The sequence below is a fragment of the Hemiscyllium ocellatum genome, chromosome 24 (genome assembly GCF_020745735.1).
Source record: "Hemiscyllium ocellatum isolate sHemOce1 chromosome 24, sHemOce1.pat.X.cur, whole genome shotgun sequence".
NCBI lineage: Eukaryota > Metazoa > Chordata > Chondrichthyes > Orectolobiformes > Hemiscylliidae > Hemiscyllium > Hemiscyllium ocellatum.
The window spans coordinates 6,029,796-6,057,630 of record NC_083424.1 but is presented as its reverse complement, the minus strand read 5'-3'; the positions used below and the strand labels follow the sequence as shown (position 1 = coordinate 6,057,630).

Below are 27,835 nucleotides of genomic sequence, written 5' to 3'. Positions count from 1 at the left end.
AGCAATGCTCCAGTTAAAATGGAGAGAACTAGACAGATTTTGTAATTTCCGCTGCCATAGACACAAAGCCAACTTTGTCACTCATTACGAAACAGATTTGAGAGAATCAATTTCCATTTTTTTTTACTAATGAAAAAAATACATTCAAGGATAAAGCATTCTTGAGTCCCTCCCCTCCCCCTCACAAAGTGCCCAGAGCTCACTGCTGCATTAAATTGTTCTGATTTAATCCACTTCTCCCTCTGCACAGATTTATTTCAGTCCTCGCACAACAGGTTATGGAAAAACAAATGCATCCTGAGTTAAAGCTGTCAACCTTGCTAACTTAAATGTCTGGGATCACTAATTTTATTCCAAGTGATTTCAGCAGAGACCGAAGAATGAGCTTGGGACTCCATTCCATTTCACAGCAGATCAACCAGGCAGATGAATCAACAAATCCATTGCAAGTCTGTTACAGGATCCCATGCAAAAAATGCTTGTGTTGGACACTTCCAATAAATACCTGCATACATAGAAAAGACAGCGAGTTTATTTTTCATTTCATATACATATATTTAATTTCAAGATACTTGTATGCCCATTTCATCAGCTGCTGTCCCTGCAGTAATTTTAAACATTCTGCAAGATGACTGGAACAAGACTTACACTACTTCATATATTTATAACCACTTTTGATGTTTGAAAGGATTTTACAGTCAAATAAGTATCTTCTGATGTATAATCACAACTATATTGTAGGAAATGCAGCCATTGGCACTTCTTAAACTCTTGCAAGCAGCAATGTAAAAATGACCAAACAATATGTTGATGAAAAGACAAATCAGTCAGGTTATGGGATAGCATCCCTGGCTCCTCCTGGAAGTGATGTCATAGGATCTTTTACGGTAGACAAGCAGGAGGCTAGAAGAACACAGCAAGGGAGGCAGCATCGGGGGGTGGAGAAGTCAATGTTTCTGGTGTAACCTTTATAGCTACCTGAATAGGCTTTTGGTTTAACCTCTCATTTGAAAGACAGCATCTTCATTAGAACGTCAGTTTGGAATTTTGTGTTCAAGCACTGGAGTGGGAATAAACCCAGAGGTGCACCCAAAAAAAAGTTACTGAAATAACTCACAGGGCGCAGTATCCAGAAACATGTGCGCAGGACTTGACACTGGTCTGGCTTCTTTAGAGTCAGCTCAGAGAGTGAACAGAACCTCTCACACTCCTGTTTATATCTGTCAGCCAGAGCTCCCTGATAGGGGCCACTAACCTGGTCCAATCAGAGAACTCATGTTCTATGAGGTCTACTTGGCTTACTTTTGTTACAATCACCCAATCCCTCCCCATCTACATCCTGGGACGTAGACCTGTCCTTTTTCTTGTAACGTCTCCTGGGGTGTTTTCGCAGAATCCGCCTTAGTTCCTCCTACTTAACCTTAGATACGGAGAGGGAGGGGATAATCAGACTGCAGCCTGCCTCTTGTGCCTGGAGCATCTCTGAAGAAATGCATCCCCATCATCAGGCAATAAAAGTATGTGACATCCACCATGTCCATCTCAGACTCTGAGGTTCCTTCAACATTACATGGACAGATAAGATTCCACGGATTCCAACAGCCTTTCTGGGCATTCTGAGGGGCCGGAGATGTTTTGCTACTGCTCAGTTTGTGAGTTTGCAGCTTTCATGTGGTCCATGTGCTTGTTCAGGACCACCTCATCTACCCAAACTTTGTATGTCACAAGACTTGACCTCGCGTTGAACATGCCTTTTACCCATGCAGGGCCATTCCCATGGTTTCAGCACAGAACTTCATCCCCTGAAGAAAACGCTCTCTCAAGTAGTCTTATGTCCAACATTGCTGTTCCTGATGCCATTTCATCACCTTCCTCCAGGGTCCAGATTTAACCTGGTGCTCTCCCCATGAGCAACTCTGTTGGACCTGTCCCTGTAGTTAAGTGAGGAGTGGTCCCATAATCAAAAAGGGACCAGGACAGTTTGGCATTAAGTGAAGCTATAGGCTGTTTCATTAAGCCTGTCAAAGTTTGTACTGCTCTTTTCCCCAGACCACTGGACAACAGACATTATGGAGCTGTCGTTATATGTTGAATGAAAATACTCAGCTTTAGGAAATACTTGAATTCCTTGCTGGTAAATAGAGTCATAGGGATGTACAGCATGGAAACAAACCCTTCAGTCCAAACCGTCCATGCCAACCAGATATCCCTACCCAATCTAGTCCCACCTCCCAGCACTCGGCCCATATTCCTCCAAACCCTTCCTATTCATATACCCATCTTAAATGTTGCAATTGTACCAGCCTCCAGCGATTCCAACGATTGCCTGTTGTCTGTGGCCAACATTTTCGGGTGCCTGTGTATTGAAAAGCTCCAAGCATCATTTGCTATTGTTCGCCCAGTGTTTGATGAATGAACTCATTGCACATCCAACCATTTTGAGTGAGTGTCCACACTAACTAAAAACATAGAGCCCATGAAAGAATCAGCATAGTCAATGTGTAACCAAATCCAGGGTTATCCGGCCATTCCCACAAATGTGGGGAAGCTGCTGGTAGTAATACTTGTCCTTGTTGGCACTATCCCACCAATGCAGCTATGTCAGCATTCAGTTCTGGCCACCAGACATAACTTCTTGCCAACATCTTCATTTTGGTTACTCCTGGATGACCCCGGTGGAGTTCAGCCAGTACCTGATGGTCACCTTTGCTTGGGACAATCACTCTTGCTCCCCATCATAAAATGCCACCATCTGTGGTGATCTCGTGTCGCTGGGTCCAGGAAGATTTTAATTTTGGTTATGATAGCCCCTTTGCTCCCAAATTACCATTGACTGTTCTAGTTTCGTGTCCACAGTGTAATATTGTCAGCAGTAACCGGAAAGATGTCCTGAAAGTTTAAAACCAGAACAGACTCTCCCAGAGGCAGCAGCACCCGTGGTGTATCTGCCAGCAGGAAGCAGCTCAAGGCATCTGCATTTGCTGCTTGGCCTCTTGGACGGTGTCCCAACTTGTAACTGCACACGTTTGGAATGACAGACCACCTTGGAATTCAACCTGAAGCTATGGGCGGCATGGCCTTGTCCTCTTTGAATAATCCTAGCAGGGGTTTGTAGTCTCTTACTATTACAAATCTATGTCTGGAAAGGTATTGATGGAAGTTTCTCACACCAAAGACGATAGCCAAACCTTCCTTTTCTATCTGGGCATATCGTGCTCTGTATCAGAGTCGAGAATGTGATGCTGGAAAAGCACAGATCAAGCAGCATCTGAGGAGCGTTTCTAGCACCACACTCACAGCTCTGATCTCCAGCATCTGCAGTCCTCACATTCTCCTGTGCTCTGTATCAGCCAAAGTCCAGGAAGCATATACTTTTGGACCATTTGTAAGCCAACACTACACCAATATCATAGGTGGAGGAATCACATGTCAACACCAGATCTCGCTCGGGATCATGGCGTGGCAACATCTTTGACAACAACAGCTGCTTCTTCACTTCTCTAAAGACTATGTCTTGGCTATGAAACCACTTCCAAGGTTAACTCTTTTTCAATAGCAGGTGTAAGGGTGCAAGGATGAAGACCAGGTTATGCATGAACTTTCCATAATAATTCACCAATCCAAGAAAAGACCTAGGGAGCTGAGGCACCTTTGATTGTCCTCACTATCTTCAAACAGGTGTAAACAGGTCTTGTCGACTCTGTAGTCCAAGCAGGTCACTGAGGTACCTGGAACACACATCTTTCCCTTCTGAACTGTAAGCCCACTTGGGAGAAACTACTAAGGTTTTTGTCCAAGTACTCTAAATGCTCTTTAATGCTCTTCCCTGTTATTAGCATGGTATCCAGATTAATGGCAATCTGGGGTATACCTTGTAAAATGTTCTCCATCATCTGCTGAAAAATGGCACAGATTGATGATATCCCAAAAGCTAGTCTCATATATTGTACAAACCCTTATGGGTATTAATTGTAGCACACCTCTGGGAATCTTCATCGAACCTAACTGCAATTTTGCATGGCTCTCGTCCAGCTTTGTTATATACCCCTGCCAGTTTTGTGTATAACTCCTCTATGCGAGGGATTGGATATTTATTCAGTCACAAGAAACTGACCTTTCAGCCTTCACAGTGGTAAGACTGGTACTGCCCATTCCATGGGCAGGACTGTTATGATGCTTCCTTTGCTTTCCAACCTCCTGATTTCTGCCTCTACTTTTGCCCTTAAGGCAAATGACACTGAAGAGCCTTGCAGAATTTCCTCCTGGTCAATATGCAAGGTGGTCTTGGATCCTTTGATAGTCCCTAGACCTTTCTGAAAAGTTTCCAGGTATTCAATTAGGACACTCAGGCAGCCATTTTCTAATCGAGAAATGTTGAGCCAATTAAGGTGAATCTTTTTTAACCAATTTCGCCCCATCAAGCTTGAGCCCAAGTCTTTTACTACAATCAGTGGTAACTGAACCAACTGCTTCTCATACGAGGCCAAAACCAGTGAAAAGTTATCCTTCTAATTCCCATTGATTCCAGTTTTGCTCAGGCTCCTTGATGCCACACTTGATCAAATGTGACCTTGATGTCAAGAGCAGCCATACTCACCTCACCTCCTCAGTTTAACCCCTTTGTGCTGAACCAGGGCTGTATTCGGGTCAGGAGCTGAGTGGTCCTGCCAGTCCCCAAGCTGTTCAGGTTATTGCTAAGCAAGTTTTGACTGATAGCACAGCCAATGACATTTTCTGTGATTTTGGCAGTGATTAAGAATAGATTGATAGACTGCAATTGGCCAAGTTAGCTTGTCCTGCTTTTCGTGTTTTGCTGGTTCGATGCCAGTATTGCAGAAATACTGGAACAGCTTGGCCAAGGGTGCAGCCAGTTTTGTAGTGCAAGTCTTCAGTTTGTTACCAGATTGAAATCAGGGCCCAAAGCCTTTTGTCGTATCCAGTGCCATCAGCCATTTCTTAATGTGACGTGGTGCGAATCAAATTGCTTGATGATCAGTGATGCTAAGGACCTCTGGAGGAGGTGGAAATGTGGAGGTGGAGATGCAGTCAGCACTTCTGGCAGAAGGTTACTGCAAATGCTATAGTCTTATCTTTTGCACTAATGTGTCAGTCTTCCCCATCACTAATAATAGGGATATTTTTGGAGCTGTCTCCTCCAGTGAATTGTTTTTTTATGTTTGTTCCGGGTAGAGAAATGCCTCAATTTTAAAATACTCATCCTTCTTTTAAAATCCCTCACTTTCTCAACCCCATTCTTCTGCCTTCTCCCCATACCCCTTGATCCACTTACAATCTATCCAACCTACCCCTGTCTTAAATGCCCTCAATGATTTGGCCTTCACAGCCTTCTGTGGCAATGGGTTCCACAGATTAACCACTCTCTGGCCAAAGACATTTTTCCTCATCTCAGTTCTAAAGGATTGTCCCTGAGGCCACATCGTAGTGTCTTCTACTGGTGAAAACACCTCCACATCCATATCCAGGTCCCTCTGTGTATTCTGTAAGTTTCAATGAGATTCCCCTCATTCTAAACTCTATCGAGTACAACCCAGAGTCCTCAATTGCTCCTCAGTTGACATTCCTTCATTCTCCGGATTATTCCAGTAAACCCTTAGACACGAGGTCCAAAACCACTCTCAATATTCCGAATGTAGTCTGACCAGTACTTTATACAGCCTCAGCAGTGCATCTCTGCTCTTTTATTCTAGCCTTCTTAAAATGAATGCCAACATTGGATTTGCTTTCCTAACTGCCAAATGAACCTGCATGTTAACCTTAAGAGAATCCTGAACTAGGAATCCCAAGTCAGATTTCCAAAGCCTTTCCCATTTAGAAAATAGTTTACACCTCTATTCTTCTGACTAAAATATTTAACCTCACACTTTGCCACATTGTATTCCATCTGCCAGTTCTTTGCTCACTCACCCAACATCTTGAGCCTTAATGGGCTGGGAGTATTTTCCCTGGAGCATCAGGGGTTGAGGGGTGACTTTGTAGAAGTTCATAGAATCATGAGGAGCAAGGTTAGCATGAATAGTCAAAGTCTTTTCCCCAGGGTATAGGACTCCAAAACTAGACAGCATAGGTTTAAGGTGAGAGGGGAAAGATTTTAAAAGGGACCTAAGGGGCAACTTTTTCACGCAGAGGGTACAGCATGTATGGAACATTCTGCAGGCTGGTACAATTAAAACATTTAAAAGGCATCTGGATGGGTATATGAAGAGGAAGGGTTTAAAGGGATATGGGCCAAGTGTTAGAAAATGGGACTAGATTAAAACTGATTCTCTGGTCGGCATGGACGAGTAGGACAGAAGGTTCTGTTTTCGTGCTGTACATCTCAATGAGTGTATGACCAAGCCCTTCTGCAGCCTCCCCACTTCCTCAACACAATCTGTCCTTCCAACTAAATGGAAGCTTTCAAAATACACTTTGGAATGTCCTAAAGTCATGAGCAATGCTAAACAAATGCAAGCCTTTCGTTAAGTTGTCCCAAACACCTTGAATTTACCATGTATAATGGACAAGATAGCTCAAACACTAAGATTCTCAACTGATCATATCTATTCAGCTGAATATTTTGGCACATTGCAGCACCCAGTAATGCAGTAAATATTCTGCTGATATTGTCACTAAATAGTATAACGGCCAATACTGGGAGAGCTGCAGAATGGCAAAAAAAGAAAGTGTGATAAATATTCTGCAAGTAGTACAGGCTGTGTAAATATTGTTCTGGTCACCAAATTATGAATTCTTACTTTGAAGAATAGCAGTGCCGAAAGAATACTCAAAAACCTGTTTAATTCGATTACCTTTCAAATCACTGAGGTTTTCCTGTTAAAATTCCACAGTACTTTCTTACAAGTTCATTTGAATCTTCTCTCCAGGGGATGTGCTGCCATTGAAAATCAGGTGGTTCTCATCAAATAACTAGGTGTGTGTACAAGCCAAGATATCCCTGTATTTATAGATATGTTCTTTTGATCTGGATCACAAAGGCTTATAAAGATGTCTCAGGTGTATAGGATTTTGAAATAAACTCCGCAGTATTGCTTTCAATGCACATTGGGACATCTGCCAAACCTACCACACTCCATTATCACAAAGTTTATAGAAAATACATTCATCACATTCCACAGAAGGCAAGCAAAAGAACTATTCCTTATCACCACCTGCCTCGAGTTACAACTGGAAAATATCAGAAGTGAGACTAATTGCTTATTCATTTTTCCTGCACCGTGACTTTTATGTTGGTATCCAGTTGCCCAGGGAAACTCATTTAATTGCTACTGTACCTAGATAAATCTCACTTAAACACACTTCTGACGAAGTTAAATATTTGACAGCTTGTTCTGCGATATGTGGTTAATTCTGGAAAAGGATGAATTACCTGCATCAGGTAATTAGGAAGACCCAGTACACAGCATTATATCAATCAACAAAATTATGTAAAGAATAAAAATATTTCAATTTAACACATTGGAGATTTTCCAACATTTCAGACAGTGAATTGTTTTTGAAGTATTCCATGACTCACTGAATTCTGAGAAGGAGGTCATTTCGGCCCATTGCATCTATACTGTTCTTTCCAAATGTGCATTTTGCTTACTGTAATAATCCTGCTTTCTCCCCTGCACATTGTTACTTTTTAAAATAACAGTCTAACTCCCTTTGGAATGCATTTTCCTCCATTAAATTTCCAAGCAGTACATTCCATACCCTAACGATTCACTGCATGAAAAAGCATTTCTCACATCACTTTCACATTTTTTTAATCAACACATTCTTATGGCCAAACCTTGAAGACTGGGAACAGTGTCTCCCTATTGATTCTGCCCAAATCCGTCATGATTTTAAATGTCTATCAAATCTCCTGTAATCCTTCTCTTATCCAAGGGAATACAGTCCTAACTTAGAACATAATAGCGCAGTACAGGCTCTTCAGCCCTTGATGTTGCACCGATCTGTGGAACCAATCTGAACCCCATCTATCCTATACTATTCCATTTTCATGCATATGTTTATCCAATGACCATTTAAATGTCCTTAAATGTGGCAAGTCTTCTACTGTTGCAGGCAGTGCATTCCACGCCCCTACTACTCTCCCAGTAAAGAAACTACCTCTGATATCTGTCCCATATCGATCACCACTCAATTTAAAGCTGTGTCCCCACGTGCTAGCCATCACCATCTGAGGAAAAAGGCTTTCATGTCCACCCTATTTAACCCTCGTATTATCTTGCATGTCTCAATTAAGTCACCTCTCAACCTTCTTCTCTCTCTAACAAAAACAACCTCAAGTCCCTCAGCTTTTCCGAATAAGACTTTCCCTCCATACCAGGCAACATCCTAGTAAATCTCCTCTGTACACTTTCCAAAGCTTCCACATCCTTCCTAAATTGCGGTGTCCTGATAGTATATAATACTCCATGTGTGCCCACACCAGGGTTTTGTACAGCTGCAGCATGACCTCGTGGCTCTGAAACTCAATCCCTATACCAATTAAATCTAAAACACTGTATGCCTTCTTAACAACCCTATCAACCTGGTGGTTACTTTCAGGGATCTATGTACATGGACACCGAGATCTCTCTGCTTATCTATACTACCAAGAATTTTACCATTAGTCCAGTACTCTGCATTCCTATTACTTCTTCCAAAGTGAATCACCTCACACTTTCCCGCATTAAATTCCATTTGCCACCTTTCAGCCCAGCTCTGCAGCTTATCCATGTCCCTCTGTAACCTGCAACATTCTTCAGTACTATCCACAACTCCACCGACCTTCATGTCATCCGCACATTTACAAACTCATCCTTCTATGCCCTCATCTAGGTCATTTATAAAAATGACAAACAGCAGTGGCCCCAAACAGATCCTTGCGGTACATCACTAATAACTGAGCTCCAGGATGAACATTTCCCATTCACCACCACCCTCTGTCTTCTTTCAGCTAGCCGGTTTCTAATCCAAACCGTTAAATCACTCTCAATCCCATGCCTCTGTATTTTCTGCAATAGCCTATAGTGGGGAACCTTATCAAATGCCTTACTGAAATCCATATACATCACTTCAACCACTTTACCGTCATCCACCTGTTTGGTCACCTTCTCAAAGAACTCAATAAGGTTCAAAGTTTGGGAGAAGATTTGTAGTTTGGGTGCTCATTGTTGTGGTTCTGTTCGCCGAGCTGGGAATTTGTGTTGCAGACGTTTCGTCCCCTGTCTGGGTGACATCCTCAGTGCTTGGGAGCCTCCTGTGAAGCGCTTCTGTGATGTTTCCTCCAGTATTTATAGTGATTTGAATCTGCCGCTTCCAGTTGTCAGTTCCAGCTGTCCGTTGCAGTGGTCAGTATATTGGGTCCAGGTCGATGTGCTGACCTGTGGATGAGTGCCAATCAATAAGCACATCGACCTGGACTCATTATACCGACCACTGCAGCGGACAGCTGGAACTGACAACCGGAAGCAGCAGATTCAACCACTATAAATACTGGAGGAAACATCACAGAAGCGCTTTACAGGAGGCTCCCAAGCACTGAGGATGTCACCTAGACAGGGGACGAAATGTCTACAACACAAATTCCCAGCTCGGCGAACAGAACCACAACAACTCAATAAGGTTTATGAGGCACGACCTAACCTTCACAAAACCATGTTGACTATCCCTAATCAACTTACTCCTCTCTACATGATTATGAATCCTATTTCTTATAACTTTTTCCAATACTTTACCCACAACCGAAGTAAGGCTATCATTACCAAGATTGTCTCTACTCCCCTTTTTGAACAAGAGGACAATATTTGCTATCCTCCAGTCTTTTGGCATTATTCCTGTAGTCAATGATGACATAAATATCAAAGCCAAAGGCTCTGCAATCTCCTCCCTGGCTTCCCAGACAATAAATCCCTCGGCTAAATTCCATCCAGCCCAGGGGACTTACCTATTTCCAGAATTGCTAACACCACCTCCTTGTGAACCTCAATCCTGTCTTGTCTAGTAGCCTGTATCTCAGTATTCTCCTCCGCAACACTGTCTTTTTCCAGTGTGAATACTGACGAAAAATATTCATTTAGTGTTTCCCCATCACCTTGGACTCGAGGCACAACTTTCCACTACTATCCTTGATTGGCCTTAATCTTACTCTAGTCATTCTTTTATTTCTGATATACCTATAAAAAGCTTTAGGGTTTTCCTTGATCCTATCTGCCAAGACTTCTCATGTTCCTTCCTGGCTCTTCTTAGCTGTCTCTTTAAGTCTTTCTTAGCTAACTTATAACTCTCGAGCACCCTAAGTAAGCTTTAACGTCTCATCCTAAAATAAACCTTCTTCTTCCTCTTGACAAGAGATTCAATTTCTTTAGTAAAACACAGTTCCTTTGCTCGACCACTTCCTGCCTGTCTGACAGGTACATACTTATCAAGGACACACAGTCGCTGTTCCTTGAATAAGCTCCACATTTCAATTATGCTCACCCCCTGCAGTTCCCTTCCCCATCCTATGCATCCTAAGTCTTGCCTAATCGCATCATAATTGCTTTCTCCCCCAGCAATAACTCTTACTCTGTGATATATATCTATCCCTTTCCATCGCTAAAGTAAACATAACCAAACTGTGGTCACTATCGCCAAAGTGCTCATCTATCTCCAAATCTAACACTTGGCCAGGTTCATTACCCAGTACCAAATCCAATGTGACCTCGCCCCTTGTGGGCCTGTCTACATACTGTGTCAGGGAAAACATCCTGCACACATTGGACCAAAATTAACCCATCTAAAGTACTCGATCTATAGTATTTCCAGTCAATATTTGGAAAGTTAACATCCCCATAGCAATTATCCTGTTACTCTCGCTCCTATTCAGATATATCTTAGCTATCCTTTCCTCTACATCTCTGGAACTATTTGGAGGCTTATAGAAAACTCCCAACAGGGTGACCTGTCCTTTCCTGTTTCTAACCTCAGCCTATATTACCTCAGTAGTTGAATCCTCATCAAATGTCCTGTCTGCCACCGTAACACTGTCCTTGACTAATAATGCCACACCTCCCTCTCTGTTACCATCTTCTCTGTTCTTACTAAAACATCTAAATCCCAGAACCTGTAACAACCATTCCTGTCCCTGCTCTACCCATGCTTCTCCAATCTAACCCTATAATTGAAGCCCTTCATCCCTGGAATGAGTCTCGAAAATCTCTTCTGCACCTTTCAAACACCTTCACATCTTTCCCAAAGTATGACATCCAGAACTGGATGCGATATTCTAACTAATGTCTGATATGGGTCCGTGAATCTCCTTGCACCTATACGCTATGCCTGGATTTATAAAGCCTACAATACTGCCTGCTTTATTAATTATGCTCTTAACCTATGTTGCATCTTTAATAAATCATGCACATATCCATCCAGGGCCTTCTGCTCCTGCACTGCCTTCAGAGTTGTACCCTTTATTTTGTATTGTCATTCCAGGTTATTCTTAACAAAATGATTCACCTCATATTTCCCTACATTGAACTTCATCTAACAATTGTCTGCATCTTTTCAAAGTTCTACACTATCCTCACACAGTTTACATTGGTTTCACGTTCTCTATCATCCACAAAATTTGAAATTGTGCCCTACATACCCAGATCTAGGTCATCAATATATATAAGCAAGTCTAAAGGTCTCTCTCTCCTTCCTGAAAAACACTGCTAAACCCTTTCTTTCAAATTACTTAAACAAACAAGTGGTGGTGGCTACTCAATGCTTTTCACTTGTTCCTCCATTCAAGTAGATCATGACAAATCTCTATAACATCAACCTACCTTTGTGTTGTACACTTAACATTCTCGGCTCCAATGTTCCATGGATTTCAGGTTTGAAACTTCCAGTTGTCTTCCAACCTCAACATGGAAAGGGGTGTTCCACATCTTCACTACCCTTTATGTGAAGAAATAACTGAATAATTTTTGTTTTACAATTCTCCCTTTTCTGGAAAACAAGGAGAAAATGAAAGGCAATAGATCAATAACACTTCATTTTGATGGAACAGTCTGAAATCTCAATCATCAATAATTTTCCCTTCAAGTTTCTAACATTGTTGATTAGACTAGTTTGGTACTGGAGGAGAGTATCACTTTCAGAGGGTTCACTTTTTGGGTGAGATGTTAAATTGAACCACGTCAGGTTCAAGTAAAAATAACGTCAGTCTTGCCACACTGAGCAGGAGGGATCACCTCAAGTGTTCTGGCTAATATTTTATATCTTGACCAACACTGAAAAGCAGATCATTTTGTCATTATCCCTTTTCTTTTTTGTAGGAGCTCACTGTGCACAAAGTGATTGCTGCCTTTCTTACATTATGACAGTGAAGGGACAGCACGGTGAATCAGTACTTAGCATGGCTGCTTCACAGCATTGGGGACCAGTTCAATTTCACCCTTGGGCGACTGTCTTTGTGGAGTTTGCACATTCTCCCGTGTCTGCGTGGGTTTCCTCCAGGTGCTCTGGTTTCCTCCCATAGTCCAAGGATGTGCACGTTAGGTGGCCATCCTGTAATGTCTATGGTGTCCAGGGATGTGTCAGTTAGGTGGATTAGCCATGGGAAATGCAGGGTTACAGGGATAGGGTAAGGGGGTGAGTCTGGGTAGGATGTTCTTCGGTAGGTCGGTGTGGATTGTTGGGCTGAATGGTCTGTTACCACACTGTAGGGATTCTAGGATACTTTGAAAATAGTTAATTGGCTCTCAAGCCCTGTGAGTTGTCCAAACATCATGAAAGGTACAATATAAATGCAGTTCTTTCTTTTATTTACATATTCCTTTTTTTTAAAAAAGAAGAATTTTCCTTAATTGAAGTGTTTTAGAAGGTGACTTTGCTAGATTTGTATGCAAAGCATGTGGAATAATAGGGTTCATGATGCATCATTGACTACATCTGCCTCAAGGATGTGTGCTGCAGTGCAAAGCTTAAGAAAGCCATTGGAAAGTGGAAGGAAGTTTCTTTTTATAGAAAAGACTTAACCCAGCACTTACTGTTTGGGTTTGCCCAGCAGATTATAGCTTGTCACTTGTCTGAACACTCCCTCAAGAAATGTGTGACCACTGAGTCAAGAAACAAATAGAAATGGATGACATTAAATTTGAATGCAATGAATTATATTGGGGACTTATAATCAATTACATAACAATACATAGGTACTTCTATAACATGATGGTTTCATTTTATGCAACCCCACTTCAATAAAAAATTGTGCTTTAAAATATTGGTGCTGTAATCACATTACAGCCAACACATGTTTTAAAAGGTCGCACTGTTGAAACAGTGTCCCCAAATTGTCAATCATGTTGCAGCGAATTCACGTTGATGCAACATGTGTGACAACAGAACGACTGGTTGATCAAAATATGCATTTTGCTGATGGTAGAATCTCAAAATTCAATTGCTTTCTTCTATTTCCCTCGAGAAAGTATAAAAAGAATATACTTTCCAAGATGTTACCTTTGCACTTCCACACTCTGGTCTCTTGTTAAATTCAAGAGGACTTGTATGGAGGTAACAGCCTTGCCATATTATATCAATCATGCTGTGAGATCCATTAACTAATTCCGTAAACATGACACAAATACTCCATTTAATCGTAGGAAAGTATTTGAAAGCATAGTTTATAATATCATCCAACAGCTTCTGTGTAAATTGGATTGACTGTCAAAGGAAAGAGAAAAGGGTGAAATTAAGTTTATCTATGGTTGGAATGAAATCTTCAGAGATTTCTATTTGCATTTAAATTGTATAAAAGCATACTGCACAATGGATTTTCCACATTTTGAGTAAAGAACTTGCATGTTATACATTTTGTTATTGTAATGTGTGTGAAAATGCCATGTTTCCCCGCACTTCAGCTATCCACCTTATTCTATGACTAAACTCCAGTGTGTAATTCAATCAGTTCAATATTAACATCTTACTCTAGCAGCTGGAAACAAGCAAGGAAAATTTCATTAAAGCACTTTTAGAAATACCTAGTCATGGGACTCAATTACAGAAGACAAACTCACAGTTCAGTTGGTTACGATTAACTGAGGACCATACACACCTCTCATAATTACTCCCTCCCGACCTTACATGATCTTCACAGGTCAGGTCAGAGTAGCTGTTGTTAGATTCAGTCTGGTGCAGACAAAAATATGCTAAGGAGTGCAAAATTGAGAGGAGGGGAGTGAACATTAATTATTCTATATGCTTAGTGAACTCAGTCAAATTCCAAGTCTGACCTTTACAGGTTTAAAACCGCAGAGTTACAATAGATCTGGGAATTGAATTTGGTAGGTAACTGCAGCAGTCTGCTCTTTTCGAAAGGTAGTCTTCCTTTTAGAATTAGTCTTGGAAATTTTTAAAAAGGCAACCACACTCCTCAAGGTCTGCAGCACAATTGTAAACTGACAACACTCAACAATTTCCGGATGATTTTGACACTTATTAGGCATCAGGAAAATGTAAAATTTGATGCCTATAATGTTTTTTTTGGCCCCCTTTGTGTTTATGGGTTTAATATACTTGTCACTAGTTCCTTTTGATTGCATTTCTGAAGTGCCTAGGGCTGTCTCTCTACATTAATGACACTAAAATAAATAATTTGCATTTAGATAAAGCCTTTCATGTCCTCAAGACATCCAAAAGCTCTTTACATCGAACTACGTATTTTTGAAGTAGTACCATTGTTGTGATTTTAGAAACATTGCTGCAAATTTGCACTCAGTAAGATCCCACTGATAGCAATGTCAAAATAAATAAATTCACTGTTGTAATCTTGCTTGAGGGATAAAATTGACCAGGACATTGGAGACAAGTCCCCTGCTCTTCATTCACATGGGACCATTGGACTTTCTATGGCCACCTGAAAAATCGAAACTCTGACAGTGAAGTTTTTGCTCAACACTATGTAGAGGAGACAAACTTTGGCCCAAACATTTGACCACCAGATTGTGCAATAGTGGCTGATGCTGATGATATGCAACAGGACCCTGTATGAGACCCTGATGTGTGACTTATTTAGCAACTGCTGGAAAGTTTAAACATCAGATAGGCAATTCCTTTGCTCCCAGGGATATTCCACAAATGTTTTCAAATCTGAGTTAGAATTGGAAACATCAGACAAACCCACAATAATTACTTGCGAGTTACCAACGAACTATGAGACAGACTAAAACCTTATCAATAACTTGGGTGACTCAACAACTGATCCCGAAACACTCCCTCCCACCCACCCAGCCCAGGTACCCTGCAACAATTCACTCACTCACCCAAGCTACACTTATTCATTAAAAGACTATATTGTAATAGCAGAACACAGGAGCTGGTGACACCAAAACGGGGGAATTGACTTCTACCCTGAACTGATTCACAGCTGTCTATATGGTCATCTGTGCTCAGGGAGATCTTTTACATCTTGGACAGGAATCCTGAACTTTTCAACCACAAATAGGCAAGTACACATTTTCTGATGAAGGGCTCCTGTCCGAAACGTCATTTTTCCTGCTCCTCGATACTGCTGGACCTGCTGTGCATTTCCAGTACCACTCTAATCTTGACTCTAATCTCCAACTTCTGCAGTCCTCACTTTTGCCAAGTATATATTTTCTGTCTGATCAGCACTGATACTGTGGTCCGAACACTGATCAGAAGATTCAGGCTTGTGTTTTGTACTCAGTCATCTGTAGTGGGACTTGGACCCACAACTTTCTGACTCAATAAAGTACTACCCACTGATCAATGACTGACATAGTGTATCTTATCCAAAGGGTTGTTCTTTGTGTCAGTGCTGATCAGCTACTGAATACTTAATTCAGTGGTGAGCCAGGGTGGTAAAAGGAGGGCCAGTAAAACCATTATCATGGAGACTAAGCTTGGCCCCACCCAATAACATCAAACATCACACATGGTCACATAGCAGCACCTGAGGACATTGAGACAAGCTGCAGTACATCCACCCACTGGCCCTGTCAAAGCTTGTGCATTCAGCATATACTGTAGAATGGATCCATCCCATTCCAGCATTTATTGCCTGCCCCTAGTTGCCCTTCAGAAGGTGACCTACTTTCTTGAATTGCTGCAGTCCATGTGCTATAGGTTTACCCACAATGCCCTTCAGGAGGGAATTCCAGGATTTTGACCCAGCAACACTGAAGAAATGGCAATATATTTCGAAGTCAGAATGGTGAGTGGCTTGGAGGGGAACTTGCAGGGGGTGGTGTTCTCATGTATCTGCTGCCCTTATCCTTCTGGAGGGAAGTGGTTGTGGGTTTGGAAGGTGCTCTCTGAGGATCTTTGTCGAATTTCTGAAGTGCATCTTGTAGATGGTACATACTGCTGCTAGTTTGCATCAGTGGTGGAGGGAGGGGATGTTTGTGGATGTGGTGCCAATCAAGTCAGCTGCTTTGTCCTGGACAGTCTCAAGCTTCTTGAGTGTTGTTGGAGCTGCATCCATCCAGGCAGATGGGGAGTATTCCATCACACTCCTGACTTGTGCTGTGTAGATGGTGAACAGGCTTTGAAGAGTCAAGAGATGAGTTACTTACCTAGTGCCACTCTTGTGTCTTAATTTCAGACTTCATTTTGTTCTTTTAAAATTTCGGCTCCCTAAATAATTCCTAAACATGTCAACCAATCGCTTACATTTTCATGCCATGGTTTTTCCACCCTTCCAGAAAGCGTAGACACCTCTTTGAGAAAAAAAATAGGGCTCAAGCAGCTTGTTATTCACATTCAAACGGCAACAGAAATTGTCAGGGCTATTTAAGCCCTAGCAGTGGAATATAAAAGTGCAAGTTCTGTCTGAGAACTATATCACCATTCTTTCATTGTTATGGGATTCTGGAACTCTTTTCCCAGCAGCACTGGGAGAGTATTTGCACCAAATGATCTGCACAGTTGAAGAAACCAGTGCAGCACAATTTTCTCAAGGGCTATTAGAAATGTATAATAAATTCTAGACTTGCCAGCAACATCCAGAATAAAAATAAAGTGTCCTCTAGTGCATAGTTGAGGCATCCTCTACTTGCACTCATCTCTTAGGGGAGCACATTTCTACCACACTGTGGATCTCCCTGGTGGCCTAGTACAGTGTGAAAATCCTCTGTTCTGCAATGCTGTGGCAAAACAGCTGCCTTGTATCACCTAATCAACAGGATGATTCTTCATTCACAACTGTGTGGTGAAACTTGAAAGGGTTCAGAAAAGATTTATAAGGATGTTGCCAGGGTTGGAGGATTTGAGCTGTAGGGAGAGGCTGAATAGGCTGGGGCTGTTTTCCCTAGAATGTCGGAGCCTGAGGGTTTACAAAATTATGAGGGGCATGGATAGGATAAATAGGCAAAGTCTTTTCCCAGGGTGGGGGAGTCCAGAACTAGAGGGCGTAGGTTTAGGGTGAGGGGGAAAAGATATAAAAAGAGACCTGATGAAGGAGCAGTGTTTCAAAAGCTGGTACTTTGAAATAGACTAAAACCTGTGTGATTTTTAACTTTAAAAAATCTGACAGAGCCACTTAAGGACAGGAATGGTGAATAACCAATTTATAGGAAAGGTAGTTGCCATGATGTTGGACTGGGGTGGACAAAGTTAAAAATTGCACAATACTGGTTAATAGTCCAACAGATTTATTTGAAAATTACAACCACCTGATGAGAGAGCAGTGCTCCGAAAGCTAGTGCTTCCAATTAAACCTGGTGTTGTGTGATTTTCAACTTTGTACAGCCCAGTCCAACACCGGCATCTCCACATCAGGTTTATTTGAAACTGCATGTTTTCAGAGCCCCCTTTCCATCTGCCTGAGGAAGGAGTGTTGCTCTGAAAGCTTGGAGTTTCAAATAATCCTGTTGGACTATAACCCAGTGTCATGAAGTTTTTGACTAGGAAAGAGAGACAGAGCAGTTGGAGGAACTGCTAAGACCATGGACACTAAGGGCTGAGCAATGAAAATTAAGGTTGTGCAGTAGGCCAGAACTGGCCAGAAAGAGATGTAAAAATCATGTTAGTTTTCCCTGGTCTTAACCAGGCTGACCCAGGGACAGGAACATTTGGTTTTGATCACCTTGGTGGCCACTCCTTGTGGATAACCCCCACTCCTATCCACAAAGAAATGGAACATGTGGACAGTGATCAAGGGAGGTTTGGCCATTGGTGTGATGGTCCACTTGAACAAACAGCACGCTGACATTATCATTGGCATGAACAATGACTCAGGTAGGTAGGGTGCTGGAGGAAAATGTTGTCTGCGGAATGGTATTCTGTGAGCAGTGGCTGTTCTACAGAAAAGGAGCAAACATTGGGAAAAATGCCAGAAGAAAACCATTGCATGTGTCACATTGGGATACTGTTCAGCAATCAGGAGGTACTGTTTACAGATTGGTTCTTGGACAGACTGTCATCCATTTACTGGCTCCCTGCAATGGCAGTGTTAAATGTGGCTTCCTTAATCCATCAGGAGAATCACAGACTGACACAAAGCTGCCTAACTAATTCTTCTGCCAGGCTATTTAGCAGTGGAGATGTAAACAGCTGACATCACGCTGAAATGGGCACCACACTAAAAGCTACTTAGAATTCTTTATAGAGACAAAAAAACTGCAGATTCTGGAATCCAAAGTAGACAGGCAGGAGGCTGAGCAAGCCAGGCAGCATCAGGAGGTGGAGAACTCGACTTTTCAGGTGTATCCTGAAGAAGGATTACACATGAAATATCAACTTCTCCACCTCCTGATGCTGCCTGTCTTGCTATGTTCTTCCAGCCTCCTGCCTATCTATTTTGGATTCTCTTTACATTCCAGACTAAAAAAAATAACTTTACCTAGTAAAATACCAAAATCAATGAGTAGTTCTGAGTGAATGGTAGTGAAAAGCTGGAAGATTAATTGGTTTCGGTTTCCATCCATGGTGAAAAGCGTCACAGGGTGGCATGGTGGCTCAGTGGTTAGCACTGCTGCCTCACGGTACCAGGGTCCCAAGTTTGATTCCAGCCTCGGGCGACTGTCTGTGTGAAGTTTGCACATTCTCCACGTGTCTGCGTGGGTTTCCTCCGGGTGCTCTGATTTCGTCCCACATTTCAAAGATGTGCAGGTCAGGTGAATTGGCCATGCTAAATTGCCCATAGTGTTAGGTGCATTAGTCAGAGGGAAATGGGTCTGGGTGGGTTACTCTTCAGAGGATCGGTGTGGACTGGTTGGGCTGAAGGGCCTGTTTCCACACTGTAGGAAATCTAATATAAAAAAAGTGAGGAAACCACAGATTGTACAACAACAGCTTGAATGGAAACTGATGGCATATTATCTTAAACATATGTTATGAAGGCTAAATGTATCTCAAAAAGAGAAATTTGATTGTTGTCTTTGCAACTATAAACAATGTATATTTTGCTTTGTAAAACATGGTAGGTAGAACTTCAATTATACATCCAACATGTTGATGCTTTATTGTTTTGTATGGAGCAAGTTCTGTTATTGCTGGGTCAAGGGCAACACCAAAGCAAACTGATACAATAGATGTTGATTAAATAAATAGGTTACATTCAGAAAACTAAATAAGTTTACTTTGGGGCAAAAGTGAAATTGTTCAGCTGTTGTAAATCTGAATGGAGAGTAGAAAACCTCAGCATGTCAGAGAGTAGCTGCAGACAAAAAAACTCTGAGCTAAAAGATTAAATCCCACTAGGGCCAAGAACAATAGGTTAGAAGCTAAACCTAGTGACTGCCAGAAGCCTGCCAGTTCTCCGGTTCCATCACTCCTTCAGGTGATTTTCCATACGTTGGGAATGGCAGTAGGGTTACCTGCATGTACATGCCGAGCTGATATTTTATAAGCAATTCATTCAGAGCTGTTATGACACACCTCTGGAGGAGGTTGGACTTGAATCCAGGCCTCTAGCTCAAGCCAGATGCCTTTTAAATGTTGCAATTGTACTAGCCTACACCACTTCCTCTGGCAGTTCATTCCATACACGCACCACCCTCTGCGTGAAAAGTTGCCACTTAAGTCTCTTTTATGTCTTCCACCCCCCCCCAAACCTATGCCCTCTCGTTCTGAGCTCCCCCACTCCAGGGAAAAGACTTTGTCTATTTACCCTGTCCATGCCCCTCATAATTTTGTAAGCCTCTATAAGGTTAACCCTCAGCCTCCGACGCTCCGGGGAAAACAGCCCCAGCCTGTTCAGCCTCTCCCTGTAGCTCAAATCCTCCAACCCTGGCAACATCCTTGTAAATCTTTTCTGAACTGTTTCAAGTTCCACAACATCCTTCTAATAGGAAGGAGACCAGAACTGCATGCATATTTCAAAAGTGGCCTAACCAATGTCTGGTACAGCCGAACATAATCTGCAACTGGATGGATATATGAATAGGAAAGGTATGGAGGGATATGGCCAGGTGCTGGCATTGGGATTAGATTGGTTTGGATATCTGTTCAGCATGGACGAGTTGGACTGAAGGATCTGTTTCTGTGCTGTACATCTTTATGACTCTATGACTACATAAGGACATTACCACTGCACCATGACATTCCTATGGCGAATAGCCAATTCCAGTCATAAATTGGCCTTAAGTGGCTGTTGAAGAAGGCCTACTGTAATTTTCCAAATCAGAGCCTAAACCTTTAGGTCCTGCCTAAAAAAAGATCAAGCAGAAATTGCTGGAAAAACATAGTGGGTCTGAGCATCTGTGGAGAGAAAGCAGTGTTAATATTTCAGATGCAGTGACCCCTCAGAATTGGAGACTCTTCTCTGCCTGATTGGGGGTCAGTCTACTCTGTGATGGCCACCCTCCCTAGTGACCTAGCAGGGAGAATTACTTTTTATTTAAGCTTTGAAAATGTTTGAAAGACAGAAGCTCCACTTTGTAGCCTTTCTCTTACTTACTGACCATGATACCTTACTGCTGCTGACCTTCCAGCTTCGACAGTCTTACCACTGACCTTAACCACAATGCCAGCTCACCCTCTGGCCATTATAATTGGCTGCTCCAAGGAAAGTCAGAGTGAACGTCACAGTGAGTCCCCATACATTCTGGTCCCCACTGTAGCCTAATGGACAGGAAAATCTCAGCCCTAGGCAGTTCTGTAACCTTTCATCTGAACTCAGTTCTTACAAAAAGTTTATTCTGGGATTGCCACCAGCTCCACATGTTCAAGGTCCATTGGAATTTGCATAACTTTTCCAAAACTTGCACAGCCAACAAGCGGAAATCCAATGCACAGCATGCAGAGAAGAGGTTCCATTCATTCCCATAGCATCACAGACACCAGGAAACACAAGTCTTCTGGCCAGCAGGCCCACTTTAGTCTTGCAGATGCAACAGACCTCGTTTTCTGGAAGACAGCAGTGAACAGACACTTCTTCTGAAATGAGGGAAATATTGTCACAAAGTTGAAAGATTTGCATTTCATAACCTCGGGATATCCAAAACACTTTACGGCCGTGGATAAACATTTGAATTGTAGGCACTGTCACTGTGCAGTCAATTTATGTCAAATCCCCTAAACAGCAATCTGTTCATGTGAAGGCACAGAATTGACTCAACTAGTTTTCCCCATACAGGACTGTGCAAACTTTAACTTCTACCTTGACAGGATCGACCATAACAGAAAAGGATAAAAGAAAGAGGTGTGAGAGAAATTCAGCAGGTCTAGCATCATATATGAAGAGAGAAAAACACAGCAATTGTTTCATACTCGCCATGACGCTTCGATTCCAAAACGATATATGGCAGATAGGGCTTCAATTTATTGCCTTTAGTGAAAGATATATCTTCGACGGTGTAGCAGTCCATTAGTGTTGTCCTACAGAAGAATCCCAGAGTTGGAATCTCTGGAATGGAACCCATGACCTTGCGAATCAGCAGCTCAAGTGCTACATGTGAAGGTAGCACCTGGGCCAACTCCTCAGTGTAAATTATTCATTTACCATTCCCAACTGGCAGCAATTCTTTTCTTCAAAAGGTACAGACTTCAACAACAACTTGCATTAATGTAGCATTTTTTACATAAGTTGCAGAGAATAATCAAACAAAAGTTGACACAGGAGTCACAGAGGAGATTAGTCATAGATGATCGAAAGCATAGTCATAGAAGTTCATGGGGGCAGCTTAAATGATGTTGATAATGAAGATTGTATTAAGCGATCCAGAGAAGGCTTATCATCAGGTGCCAAGGGAGCAGGTCCCAGGGAGATATGTACAACAATTACAGAATAATTTCAAGGAGTCTCAGCCAAGGGTGAGGAGCACTGTGGGGGAAAGTAAGAGTTTCCAAGTCAAGTTGGGTTGTATCAAGATTATGTGTGAGCCCTTTCCTCCTCCTGATTGCCATGGATCTTCGCAATCAATGAGACAGGAATTGCCATGGGTGATGATGTTTGATGCTGATATTGAGCTTTGTGCTGGGAAAGATGAGAACGTGGCCAGCAACTGGAGAAAAGGCATTTCTAGTTTGTCCTTTTCCTGGTGTAAGGCGCTTCCACGCTCATCAATAATGTAACATTTTTTGTTTATGTTTATACATTGCAGGTTACTGAATACAGCTCTTTGTTGCAGTGTCAGAGCCCTCTCTATGCTTTTCTGTTCCGTTCTGCTCCTTCGAGTGTTAGAGTAACATCATCAGTTATGTCATCACCATCATCATTTGCCCTTTCTGTGAAACCAGACAAGTTGGGACTGCTAGGGAGGAGAGGAAAGCCTACGATCAATTGGAAAGATGTGGTGGAAACGGACGTAAACACAGCAGGACTGGAAGATGAATGGGTACAGGAGATAGAGAAGACTGGATAGCCCCCAGGTAAAATGGGAGATGTTAGAAGACGAAAAGGAGGGGCAAAAATGCAGATTGGTTTAAAGAAATTTAAACTTAGGACCCATGCAGCTGAGGAAACATTAGTACTGGTGGAGCAATGAAAACTAGGGATGATGCAAGAGGCAAGCAGTGGAGGAGTACAGAAACCTGAAATGCTGGATTGGTTTACAGAAATAAACTACAGAGGAGGGGGAAATTCATGGAGGTATTTCAAAACAACAACGAGAAATTTAAGTTTATTCCAATAATATCCCAGTTCGGCCCATTAAAAATAATAAGTCAAAGAAAGAACTTGCAGTTGTTCAAAAAGGAAAACAGAAGAAAGCTGGAAACACTCAGCAGTCCGGAAGCATCTGTGAAAGAAAACAGCAGTCAGTGTTTCAAGCTGCTGGCCCTCTCTCAAGACCAGGAGATGTTATAGATGAGTGACACAGGGCGGGGGGTAGGAAGGGGGCTAAAACATACAGGAAGAGAAACAAAATGAGCCATGAAATGTTTGGGTGCAAGATAAATGATTAAATGGCAGATTAGATGTTAGCAGGAAACAAGAGGGAAGCTTAATGAGAAAATGGAAATAAAAGGAGACATGAGAGAGACAAAGAATTGATGAAGAGGGAGAAAGGGAAGCTGAAAAAACCAGCAGCTTGGAGCAGGCTCTAATATCCCAGGAGCCTCATGAAAGAAGAAAACAGAAAAGAAAACGCAGACACATCCAGCCATCTGCTATTGAAGTGGGAAAATGGAGTTGAAGTGGAAGGACAAGGAGCTGAATGGCCTCCTTCTGTTCCTATGCTGCTCTTTATTAGATTCTTAACTGCCTCAAGGTTACAGTTTCTCTCTGGCCTTTTTTTTATTATAACAGGATCGGCCTTTCACCCCCTTTTCTTTCTTCCTTTGAAACCACAAACCATTCCCTGGAGCAGGAAATGGCAGTCAATTTTCAGGTCTCAACATCCACTACTCACGAGATTGGAATTGGAAGGAGCAGGAACGCAGTCTTCAGCGGCTGACAAATCAACATAAAATTATTGGAGTGAGTTTTCTGAGCCTTAGTCATGTGTGTTTTTTCAAACTGGGTCTTCCAAACAGCCACCAGTAAACATGGTGCCATGATAGAGCTGCTGGCTTTGCTGTGACCCAACAGCACATTCTGAGAACATTGTTTTGCAGGACAGCGTGTACAGTCAGTTGACATAATGGTAAAACCAGACTTGCATTTCTAAAGCATCTTTCAGGGCCACATCAGATCCCAAAGCTGTTTACAACCAATGAAGTACTTTTGAAGTGTCACTATTACAATAACCAACACAGTAACCAACTTGTGCACACTTAAACAGCAATGCGATAACGTGTCTCTGGGTTGACATTTAAGGGATATTTGCCAGGAAGAGATCTACTGCTCTTCTCTTGCATCATTTTACATCCACTGAGATGTCAGCCAGGACCTTGATGTGAGGAATCATGTGAAAGGAACCATCTCTGAAACAGCAGTACTCTCTCAGTACTGCCATGGCAACAACAGCTTTCATTCCTGGAGTGAGACGTGAACCAAGAACCTTGGGATTCTGAAGCATCACCCATCAAGCTATAGCTGATACCTGAAGGATAATGTAGTTACAACATGTATTGATGTAGCTCCTTTTACAAAGACAATTGGCTTCACAGGAGTGAGTTACTAGGCAGAATTCGACACAGGCAAGATTCACTAGCCAAGCCTCTATCTCCCTGTCGGTCTGGCAGCATCAGTGGAGACAGGAACAGAGTTAACATTTTCAAATCCAATATGATTCTTCTTCAGAATGGAAATGTTCTTCAATTCTAAAGAAGAATCCCAACAAACTCAAAATGTAAACTTCGATTCTCTCTCCACCGCTGCCGCCAGACCTGCCGAGCTTCTCCCGTACTTTCTCTATTTACTTCAGATTTCCAGCATTTGCAGTACTTTGTATCACCCTGTATCAGCTATGGTTCACTGGGTAGCATTCCTCACCTGAGTTATAAGACTCTCGCCTGAATGGGTATGGATCCCACTCGAGGATTTAAGCACAAAAGTGGAGGCTGACACTCCAGGGTAAGACTAAGCGCGTGCTATTGTTATAGGTACAAAATTTTAGATAAGACATTTTGGATGTAGTAGATGTACAGTAAATGATCGATGACACTACTTAGAAGCAGAGCTATGGTGTTAACCCTGATCACCCAATATCCTAAACAATTCTTAGCCCTCAGTCAGGATAAAGTGAGCACTGTAAATGCTGGAGATTAGAGTTCGAGAGTGTGATGCTGAAAAAACACAGCAGGTTAGGCAGCATCTGAGGTGTAGGAGAATCGACGTTTTGGTCATAAGCCCTTCATCAGGACCCGAATCATCGATTCTCCTACTCCTCAGATGCTGCCTGACCTGCTGAGCTTCTCCCGTACTTTCTCTGTTTATTTCAGATTTCCAGCATCCGCAGCTTTTCCAGCACCACACTCTTGATTTATCCCTCAGTCAGGGACATAAATAACACCAGATCTGAATGTGATCACACTGCTGCTTGTGGGACAAATTGACTGCCACCATTATTACATTATAGCAGGGACACTACATTCCCTCCTCCTCAAAAGAAAATCATTTAATTAATGATAAGTGCTTTGAAATGTCCAGTGGTCATGTAAAGCACCAAAGAATTGCAAACCTATATTTCCCAAATTAAGGACCACAATCACCAGAATGTCAGTAATACCAGAATATCCTTAAATGGTTAAAGGTTATATTTAATTATAACAAAACAAACACTTGGTAAATGATTGACTATGCCATTACTGAGCGAGACGTTTACCCAGTCGAAAGGAAGTGTTGGGAACATGACTTCTAGAGAAATTTATACACTCAGAACAACGACATCATTCTGGCATCATGCTTCATTGACTGTCTTTTTCCTCTGTCTTTAAAATTGATGATTTCACTGAAACTACTAACAATAGGTAAGATTATACAAAAAGTCATTTCACACAGAAGTGTGCACATGAGCACTGCATGCAATCCATATAATCTTTGATTGTTTTTAAAAATTTACTTAATCAGTCTAGGTTCATGACTCTGCATTTGAACTGTCTTTATTCTTGCAAAATCTGAACTGTGGAAAGAAAGCTGCCTGTAAAATTTAACTGCACACAGATACACATTCTAAACTGCAACTTCAGGCCATCACATCTGAAAGCAGTTCCATCTACTTTTGCAATTATGAAATACTAATAACATTTATCATCAAAAATCAAACCTGCAATATTCCACTCACAAGGAAATTCACTGAGGAATGGACCCATTTGGATACAGAACTGGCTCGAAGGTAGAAGACAGAGGGTGGTGTTGGAGGGTTGCTTTTCAGACTGGAGGCCTGTGACCAGTCGTGCACCACAAGGATCGGTGCTGGGTCCACTAATTTTTGTCATTTATATAAATCATTTGGATGTGAACATAGAAGGTATAGGCAGATGACACCAAAATTGAAGGTGTAATGGATAGCAAAGAAGGTTACCTCAGATTAAACAGGATCTTGACCAGATGGGCCAATGGGCTGAGGAGAGGCAGATGGAGTTTCATTTAGGTAAATGCAAGGTGCTGCATTCTGGAAAAGCATATTAGAGCAGGACTCATACACTTAATGGTAAGGTTCTGGAGTGTGTTGCTGAACAAAGAGATCTAGGAGTGCAGGTTCATAGTTTCCTTGAAAGTAGAGATGCAGGCAGATAGGATAGAGAAGAAGGCATTTGGTATGCTTTCCTTTATTGGTCAGAGCATTGAGTATTGGAGTTGGGAGGTCATTTTGCAGCTGTACAGGACATTGGTTAGGCCACTTCTGGAATACTGTGTGCAATTTTGGTCTCCCTGCGAGAGGAAGTATGTTGTGAAACTTGAAAGGGTTCAGAAAAGGTTTACAAGGACATTGCCAGGGTTGGAGGATTTCAGCTATAGGGAGAGGCTGAATAAACTGGGGCTGTTTTCCATTTGGCAACGGAGGCTGAGGGGGTGACCTTATAGAGGTTTATAAAATCATGAGGGGCATGGATCATATACATAGACAAGGTATTTTCCCCGGGGTGGGAGGGTTCAGAACTAGAGGGCATAGGCTTAGGGTGAGAAGGGAAAGATATAAAAGGGACCTAAGAGTTAACGTTTTCATATGGAGTGTTTTGCATGTATGGAATGAGCTGCCAGAGGAAGTGGTGGAGGCTGGTATAATTACAACATTTAAAAGGCATCTGATGGGTATATGAATAGAAAGGGTTTAGAGGGATATGGGCCAAATGCTGGCAAATGGGACGAGATTAGGTTAGGATATCTGATAGGTAAAAACAATGACTGCAGATGCTGGAAACCAGATTCTGGATTAGTGGCGCTGGAAGAGCACAGCAGTTCAGGCAGCATCGAACTAGCAGTGAAATCAATTTCTCCTTGGATGCTGCCTGAACTGCTGTTCCAGCACCACTAATCCAGAAATAGGATATCTGATAGGCACGGATGAGTTGGACCAAGGGGTCCATTTCTGTGCTATACATCTCTATGACTCTATGACCTCTTCTTTGGAAAGGGGGAAGGGGAGAATTAGATACAGTGTCTGTAGTTTTCCTTTGTTTTCATCATTAATCATTAAGCACTTGCTTTGCAATATAATTATCTAAAAGAACTTCACTGCACACGAATATAAAACAAAGAACTGAGGGTGCCAGAGATCCTGAAACACAAAAATCAGAGGTGAATAAAGGGCACGAAACGTTAACTCTGCTTTCTCTCCATACAAGCTGCTAGACCTGCCGAGTTTCTCCAGCAATTTTGGGTTTCACTACACAAGACTTGAGTATAAATAACCTCCTTTGCACGTGAATGTGTTTTAGCAACAAACAAATTGGAAACTTCTTTAAAAATTGCAATATTAAATGGCTACATTGCGCGATCGATGGTGCAATTTGGCAACTTTGAAAAACAACATACCTATCTAAAGGACATCCACGGTCAACTGCAATCGCCACCGAATATTCCCAG

General features: G+C 42.0%; 1 long non-coding RNA gene across 1 annotated transcript; it reads right to left on the bottom strand.

The window, feature by feature from the left end:
• Nucleotides 1-199: 199 nt before the first annotated feature.
• LOC132827431 (uncharacterized) lies at nucleotides 200-27,835 on the bottom strand. Its single transcript, XR_009646000.1, has 4 exons — nucleotides 27,785-27,835; nucleotides 13,014-13,082; nucleotides 11,805-11,970; nucleotides 200-505 (listed from the first exon to the last, which is right to left on the bottom strand). It is a non-coding gene; the product is annotated as an uncharacterized LOC132827431 (long non-coding RNA).